Here is a 9,327-nt window from a genome sequence, read left to right as displayed (position 1 = left end):
GGTATGGAGGAGATCAAGACTCCAGACATCCAGAGGCCCCCAGAACACAAGAGACCAAGGAAGACCAACAGAGGGGCAGCCGCGCCACTGTCCCAGTAAGAGCTGAGGAGAGCCCCAGATGAGGGGTCACTTAGCAGCCGAGACACTGTACACACAATCACACTCCCCAAGCGTACTCTATACCCTAGGTCTACGTCCCCTTGTCCCTGGAGGGGGAAACTGCACCCAGACCCAGGTGGTGTTACCCTTTTCCCTGGGGTGGAGAGAAGCAGACAGAAGCAGACCAGCTCCCCCGCTGACCCCAGTAGGCACCCCAATACTCTGCAACCCGCCAGGGAAAGGGGGCCCAGGCCCATCCGGACCGGGGCCCAGTTCGGCAGCGCCGCCTGGCCTTACAGAGCCCGGGACAGCCCACCCGACCCCACCACAGAGGAAACTGCACCCACCCCGTCATCCACTCATCTTCCAGACTACACAAGACAATAGACGCTGAGATCTTCCTCCACCTGTCCTATATCTCCCCCTCCTGCAGAGTGAGTTCCTGAAGAGAGGAGACCTCCTGCAAGATGTGAGGAAAAGCCTTCTATCTGAGTGGATTGTTCACCAGTACAAGCGAAATGAAAGGATACGTCAAAGTTTCTGCACGAGTCCGTGAGCCATGACAGGCAGCATGTCGTGTGTGTGTGAGTGTGTGTGTGTGTGAGTCTGAGCTGCTGCAGAGAGATGATGGAGTCAGTTTGCGCGTGATGTCCCATCTAGTTTGGACGATTTTGGCACTGGCTCACTGAAATATTACTAGCATTCACAGAGACAGTACAAATGCACTTTTTTTTCCTTTACCATAAATATTGTACATCAGTAATGCATATTAACAGCCAGTCGCAGCACATTGCCAAGCAAGGAGAAAGGTTAAGAAAACAGGAAGAAATGGATCTACAGCAGGCAGCTCCAGGTAGCAGCTCTGTTATGTCCCAGATTCAAATATTCAAGGACTTTTTATTAATATATTATTTTTAATAGGCATGCATAATAACATTAAGGCAATACTTTTTCACACGCAGAATAAAAATTCAAATTACATAAATATACCGATATAAATGTAAGTTCAACTTCATGGCATGTGTGGAGTAGTGCTGTGTGAATTTGGAGCTCTGTGCTCCGAATTTTGGAGCTTTTAACCTACAAAGAAAGCCACAATAATTAGTTAATACATTAAAACACACTTTTCAGCTTTTCATGTATTTTGATGCTGGGTTTTTTTGAGACATGAAGTCTAAATGTCTGTTGTTTAAATGTGCTGGGTCGATACTACCGATATTTAGATCGATCCCCTACCTGAGATGTGGAGATGTGGAGTAAAACATATAATGTACAGAGAAAGTATTATATAAACTGTGAATATTATTTTTCTCCAAAATGAAATGAAATGAAAAACGTACAAATGCTAAGAAGTACATAAAAGGTTATAAATTCTAAGATTCATAAACAACCTTAACTAAAATATTTTTGTAATTACTGTTAGTGTCTGCAGTTCCTGCCCTGCATTCAGTTGCCGACTGAGTTTCACTGGTAAACAGGAACACCAGTTACAATTTTGTGGTATTTTTGCTGCGCTAAAACCCTGGATCTAGTGGTATTAGACATCACATGTAACCACAGATGTTACCACCTTTTATCCATGGGCATGTACAAAATACACCCATACACAAATGGCTTCATGCATAACAATAATGCACACAAATGAAATTAGAAGACTTCCTATTTAAAGCACTGAGTAGGACAGCGCACAGACACATATTTCAAGTAAAAGTGGCACCAAAGGGAAAAGGGTGCATCTGGTTCCACACAGCACCGCTATTGCTCCAAGGTGTGTTTTTGTGGCCCACTTTGGCAACAGGAACAATAACAGACTGCACGCTGCCCTCGTCTCAAAGCGTCCCCTCAGCAGTCATTTTACACTCTGAGCAGAAGTGTTATTTTTCCACTTTCTAATTATATCCCTTTTATCAGGCCACCCTGTGATTGGTTTTAGGTGATAAGCGGGGAGTCAGAATGAAAAAACAAGCAATTGTAATGTTGAGAATTAGAAGGCGAAAACTGCTTTTTTGTTATCTCACCGGGGGAGTAAAATGGGAAGTCGAAGTCGATTTTAAAAAGTTACGTGAGCCTTACTGCGAGGTGGCAAGGTGTGGCAAAGCAATCAGATGCTGTCTTTGTCTTCTAGGAGCTGGAATTTACTTTTCTTAAACACAGCGAAAAAAAAGAAAAGGAAAAAATATATATTTACAATGTTGAACTTTTTTCAGGCAGAAACGTCGACTTTTTAAAAACTCTGCTCTGAAGTTTGCTCAGTTTTTGTGGCACTCACCTTCCTGATTACCCTACTGAAAGATCAAGACGAGCAGGCTTCAGAGGGCTGTCTCTGTGTTAGCAGCCACTCCCACGGGGGGGGCACATTTATGCAAAACTGCTCTTTTTGTGGAAATTTGGTGGAACTAGGTGGGAGGATGTAAGCACAGGTATATTATTCAAGAGAATCCATTTCACTCAGACTTGGGGTCACATTAGCATTGCAAATAAGGGATGGTTTAAGAGAGCGTGCGAGCCTTCTAGATCTTAATGATTCAATAGCGAAAGTGTTAAGAAGGCGGTGGGAGAACGATGCCTGCTGTCGTAGTAGTTTTGTGGTGGGTGAGCAAAAAATTACACGGATTATGATTAATATTTCACCGCTATACGTATATACGGTATTTTAGAAATAATAAATGCATCTCCTAAAATGTAAAGTATGATGTATGGAGTGTTATCTCCACACACAGCATGGTGGGAAGGGAGTTATAGAGGAAGAGAGGTGCGGCTCTCTCAAAGACCTGCTGAAACTCTGGAGCCCTCATAGTCTTATTTGTTTTTGAATCTCCTCAAAAAGAAACTCCAGATGCTCAGTCTGAGAACAGAATGAAACTAAAAACAGCAGACGCTTGTGTTTTTTTGGTTTTTTTTTGTCCCGCTCTGAAATATTGCAAATGGCTTTTGGGTGCCAAGGCACATTGTTAGAATGTTGATGAATGCCAACTGCTTTGGAAATTGGCTTGGAAATGGCTAAGACAAACATCTGAAGCCGTCTCTGTAACAGGTTTGTTTGTATTTTCGCGATGCGCCATCTAAGTATAATGAGAACCAAATAGACATTAAAATTTAATCCCTCGACTTCTATTCACATAGGTTTGTTGTTGCATGGCGGCTATCCATTTTGTACTGTTTCTGCTTGTTATCCAGCATTCAGATTCAGAACCTAGCAGAGTGTGGAGAGATGTGCAAACTCAGCCAGCAAATTTCCTATATGAAGTCCAATAACTCTGCTTTTTCAGCCAATACCTATCAGGGTTCTTCTGTATTCAGCAACCCTAATTTAAAAGAAGATGTATAATCAAATCTAAAGTTTTCTCATAAATACTCCGGCAGTTACTAATCAGCTTGGGTAGTTCTGCACATCGCTGTGTTTTTGAGCTGTATTCATGAGATAAAGATAACAAAAGATCAGAACAGGCACATGGGTCTTATTTCCAGTTTGTGTTATCCACCGTGTCTCTTGGTCTCTGACCAAAATCTTTTGTTTTACTGTGTAAACTCCATCTGTCTTGCTTGCTTGATGTAGCTTAATGTAGCTCGCTTGATGTCGCTGTCTTTGTCAACAGTGTGATCACACAGCCCCTTTTTTTCCTACACAGCAAACACAGTAGAAGCAAATTGAAATTAGTCTGTCTAAACCTCATTCTGAAAGCCTCGAGTTACTGCAGTACTCTTTGTGTGCAATTTGGACCCAGTACTCAGGTGAGGAACAGAGGGTGCTTTGACTGTTGAGTGTCAAAATAGCCTTAAAGGTAGTTTGTTTTTTTTTGGCCATGTGTTGGACGGATACGAAGGAAAGAAATTCTACAGTGAAGTTTGTTCCAAAGATATTGAAGAAAAATCCTGTTCATGGATCTGAATACATTCAAAATGACACAAAAAGCTTTTAAAAATAGGGAAAACTGGCTTCACTAAGTTAATTAAAAACATGTCTGAATTAGCTAATGAAGTGCCCATGACTGATATGTGTAATTACATTATTGTGTTATGTTCTATTATTGGCGTTACCCTTTTTCTTACCCATTGCTTGTTTGTTTGCATTTCTGCCATATGTTTTTTGCGACGGTGCTTTCAAATCATCACACCTGTGTCGCTCAGGATAACACGCTTGCATGTAGAACAATAACGGCATATGTGGTAGGAGTATGAAAGGTAGAAATATATTTATGCAAACTCTCCTTACATATTGGAAGTCATACAACTCATAACTGATAAACAAGAAGTTTAAACAAGGGCACATTTGCATTACACTTAAGAGATCCCCAGTTTGAGACCCTATGGAAAGCCAAAACCAGCGTTGGGGGCCAGCCACAAGCTAGTGTTCTTTTTGTGCTGGTCCCAAGCACAAATGAAATGGGAGGGTTGTGTTAGAAAGTGTGCCAAATCAAACGTGGATCCATCTGCAGTGGTGACCTCTTGGGAAATAGGGGAGCAGCTGAAAGTAACTACACCTACGTGTAATGTATTAGTTGAGGAAGCAACATTTTTCCACTGTAACTGGTAACAACTGGTCATTTTCAGTGTTTCTAACTCTGTCATTGTCAAATTTATGTATAGCAATGATGCAATATTTCACTCTGACACATAACATAGCATGAAATGGAAATATTCAACCTATGTACAACTACAACCTGTGCTGTTCCACTTCTGAAAGCCTGGAACACTGATATCCTGTGGACAGGGATATTAGATTCTTCTCTGGAGTATTAAAATATGACAGGTCAAGCCTGCTGCCAGTGAGGCTTATTTTTGCTCTTTAATTCACTTTTAGAGATGCACTAAAAGTCCTGATGCAATTGAAGTGATTTGCGCACACAGCTGTGTTGCTCAGCAATATTATCAATCAAAAGAAAGTAAGGCCAAAAAAAAAATCTGCGTAGAATCAGTCTTCGTTATTTATTGGTAAGCAGCGATGTTCTTGGAGTGAACATCAGTACAGCAAATAGAAAGTCATCAAGCAATCTATTAATGAGACCCCCAGGAATGTTTATTTTCTCCTCGAGATTGATATAAAAGCCGATATTTTTAACCAATAAATCCACACATCAAGCCACACATGGATCCTCGAAGAAAAACTGCCCTCCTTCCACTCATCACTGGCCTATTGTAAAGTAAATATGTAGCTCTCCTCCACCGTAATGGTTGTTGTTAGTAAAGCAGCTCTTATGTCTGTAACAAAAGGCCCTTTGAAACACTCACCACAAGTCTGTTCAGAATTTAATTGTAGAAGACAAGCCCAGTGAATGTTTGGAACATTTCACTCGGAAGGGAAAAAAACAGAAACAGGAAAATGAGGGCTATTACAGTAGCACGCAGGATAAAAAAAAGACTAGAGTGAATGCCCAAGGACAGGTTATTGTGTCCCTGCTATCTAGCAGATTGATAGCTGGAGCTGTTTACCACAGAAATGTCGTGGGACCTCGTTTACACAAACAAATCTGAAAACAGCATCTGAGAATATACTAATAGCTCATGCTTGCGAGGCCCACACAGGTCAAATCGATGGGATGCTTTGGCTTTGAACATCCTTCTAATGTATTGCCAAGGGTTTTCCCATGTCGCCCAATTTACAAGTTGGGAGATTTGTATACGCCAATAACTCAGAGCTCAAACTTTAGATTTTCTTGCCCTTGCTCATCCTGAAATGTGCCCTAATAGAACGTCAACAGCAAATAGAGCTTTGAAACATCATTAGCAGCAAATAAACATATGGTTTTGTTTGCGGATCGCTGATCTGTGATGCATTATTGTCTTATATAATGATAGATTCGCAGTATTTACAGTAAAATTTGAAACTACAACCACCTACATCTTTTCTCTCTCATCTCCTCTATTGTACATCCATCCATCCGGTTGAGCCAGACGGTCGCCCACAACGAGCCCGGTTCCGTCTGAGGTTTCTCACCGTTAAAATATTTCTTCCACCCGACTGTTGCCAAGCGCTGGCTGAAGGGAAAATCATTAGGTTCATCTGTTTATGTAACCGTGATACTTTCTGTAACCTGTTTTCTTTTTTTAAGGTGCTATATAAATATAGCAATTGTTATTATTACTGCTACACAGTTACAAACTGTACATCTGCATATCCAGAACTCCCATTTTTTTATTTTTACTTGTGAATCTAGGTGGAGTGGATTCAAACAGACCTCTCGGGAGGCTTTCTCTGTGTAATTCGGGTGGATTTGGAAAGGGAGCTCTCCTTTGTATCTAGAGAGGGAAAAAAAATAGGTCAGTCATATAGGGATGGTGCCACTCATCTTCACCTGTGCACTGTCAAAGCTGATCATGTTGCACAGTTATTAAAGTGTGCACAGGTAGAATACGAGAGGTAGAGGAGAATGGTAATGAGAATGATAATAACTGCAGTGAAAAGGTAATACTGAGTCCTCTGTTCTTATGTGCCTCGTAAAAGATTTTAAACTCACTGGTACTTTTATTAGATAAACCTTGCTGGAAACAAGTTGCACTCTTTTGCTTTCAGAGTTTGCTTCAATCTTTGCAACATAGGTTCAACGTCCCTCAGAGATGTTGATCCATATTTCAATGCTAGCATCACACGGTTGCTGCAGATCGGTGATGTGGATCTCCTGGTCCAGCACAAATGTGCTATTTGAGTACAGTGTACTCACTGTTGTAGTCAAGGAACCAGTTATGTGGGCATTTATGGCAAAATCGAAGGCTTTTCTTTACTTATTTGCAGAAGTTATCATTCTTTTATGTGCCATATATGTTTGTTATAAATATATTTAAAAATGTGTTACATGCTTAAATTTACGCAAAAAGGCAGAAATCTGTAGTCACAAAATCATATATTTTTCATGATTTCTGGGACTAATAGCACCTTTATGCCATTTCCAGAGTGTCACAATCGTCAAGCTGTGCTGAGATCTGAAATCCCCGTGGTGCTGATTTAAAAAATGTGCTCTGGCACCAATCGTAGGCATTGGTTGCTACTGACAACAAGAAATAAAGCAGTTTTAAGGGGACATATGGGCTGAACCACCTTCAGGGGGGTAGGGAGACGTTATGCATAACATCAGAATTTCAGATTTAATATTCAATGTTAATTTTGTGTTAACGCTATTTTATTTTAATAAACAACTAGGGTGGCGAGAGATGATGTTAGTGTGGCACACGCCACCCCAGCAGATCAGCCTATGTCAGTTTTGATACAGGCATTTCAATAAAAACACACAAGTTTTTAAAAGCAGTCTTTCAGTGACTTATCAGGCAACTTGTAATAATTTGGGTGTTTTTTTTTTTCCTTTTTTAACCCAAGTTACCAATTTTTAACCTTTTCTTTTTTTTTGGGTTGTTTTTCAAATTTCCTTCGTTTTTTTAGTTTATTCCCTTTTTTTTTCGTTGTTTTAGCTTTTATTTTACCTCACATCTAGTTTTAGCCAGTTCTAGTTTTAGTTAATTTTAATAAGCTTGTTACTAGGCCCATCTGGCACCAACAACCAGCATTCAAAGTCATTTAAACCACCTTTCTTCCTCATTCTGATGCTCAGTTTGAACTTTGGCAGGTCACCCTGACCATGTCTGAGTTGCTGCCATGTGATTGGCTGATTATATATGTTTATTAAAGAGCAGTTAAAGGGGTGTACCTAATAAAGTGTCTGGTAAGTGTATACTATTTTGTTTAACCAATACACCAAATGCTACATTTGGTGTCCAGCTGGTGTTAATGTTAATAATGAAATTGCACTAAAAATGGCTGAATAAACTAATCATTTTCAGTATCAATTAATCTTCTGATTATTTCCTCAATCAATCAATGAATTGTCTTATTCGTAGAAAGTGTTAAATAAGTCAGAAATGCCATAAATCCAAGAAGTAAATGTAATTTATTATGTTCTCATGTTATTTTTTGAAGTTAAATGACACTTAAGAACACCATTAACTCTAGTCATTTGATTTTGCATCAATTATTTGTTACTGCATATTTGCATATTTTCATTAAGGCTTCAAATTAACACTGATACCTTTAAAGTATAAGTAAGAGCCTCGGACGGCCTCTGAGCGGTGCACCCCTGTGCTTTATGCAGGAGATGTTTGTCTCAGTGATGAAAGATTTGCAGAAGTGTTAAGGATTCAACTCGGCAAGTCATTTGCTGTACTTCATTTCAAGTGTGTCTTGAATTTGTAGATGCTTTGAAGTGTGTGTGCTGTCTCTGTTTGTATGTGTTGAGAGACTGACAGAGCGCACACATGCGCGCACGGTACTTGAGGGTCTCTCAGCAGCTCCATTTACTCCTCGGTGTCACTCATTTCCCCTGCTCTACAAGTTTCTCTTCCCTCGTGGACCCTCGAGGATCTAAAAAACCTGTAGTTTATGTACACTTCATATCTCAGCAGCAATCGTCTGAGGGGGACCTGGACCGTTATCCCAGCAGAGAACAACACATCATTTTCTCCTGTCAAGCCTTCTGTTAGGGCTCATCACAGAGAGCAAGCACTCAGGATCCATGATATTATTAGTCTCCCAGGGAAGGTTGTTCATTCAGTTTTCCCCACAGCTTTGCACTGTAGCAAGGTCCTTCAGTGTGATGTGAACAAAAAGTGAAGAATAAGATGGTGCAGATGCACAGCTTGTGTTAATCTAGTCTCTGCGTTGAGAGGTTTTTCTTGCAAACAAGGTGATCCAATCTGGGCGAAAGCTATAGAATGTTTTCTCTTTACCCTCATAGCTATGATTTCTGCAGCTTTGCATGCATGACACTCTTGATTTATTTGTTGAGCTGCAGCCATTGTGAGATTGATGGAAATCTCCAGGTTGGGCCTACTACACCGTGAGAAAGGTCAGGGAGATTCTACAGAGTAATCTACTTGATAGAAACATTTGCACTTGAATATATGCAGGAAATTCAGCAAAACCGGGCAGTTTTTTCTCCTCCCCTATCATACACCTCATTCAATCTAAGGCATCTGTAACATTCAGGGGGGGGAAAGGTACTTCTGCTGTATTTTCAGCGTTCCTGCACAGTTCAATCCAACTCCTACTCTCAAAGCCCAAGGCTTAATCCCCTCTCAGGTAAAGGCGTTTGTTTGAGGATGGTCCTGACTGCTGGCACCCGCCTCTCTGTCCTTGCCATACCCTTCAAAGTTGTTACTGGCAGATCTTCACTCAGGATTACCCTTAAAAAAACTCTCTCCCAAGCCTACACTGCCCCTCACCTGAAAATCTAATTTGTTTAT

This window comes from Pundamilia nyererei, unplaced genomic scaffold, assembly GCF_000239375.1.
Source record: "Pundamilia nyererei isolate P.nyererei 1_Seehausen unplaced genomic scaffold, PunNye1.0 scaffold00151, whole genome shotgun sequence".
Lineage (NCBI taxonomy): Eukaryota > Metazoa > Chordata > Actinopteri > Cichliformes > Cichlidae > Pundamilia > Pundamilia nyererei.
The sequence above is the reverse complement of the archived record's forward strand: the minus strand, read 5'-3'. Positions refer to the sequence as shown.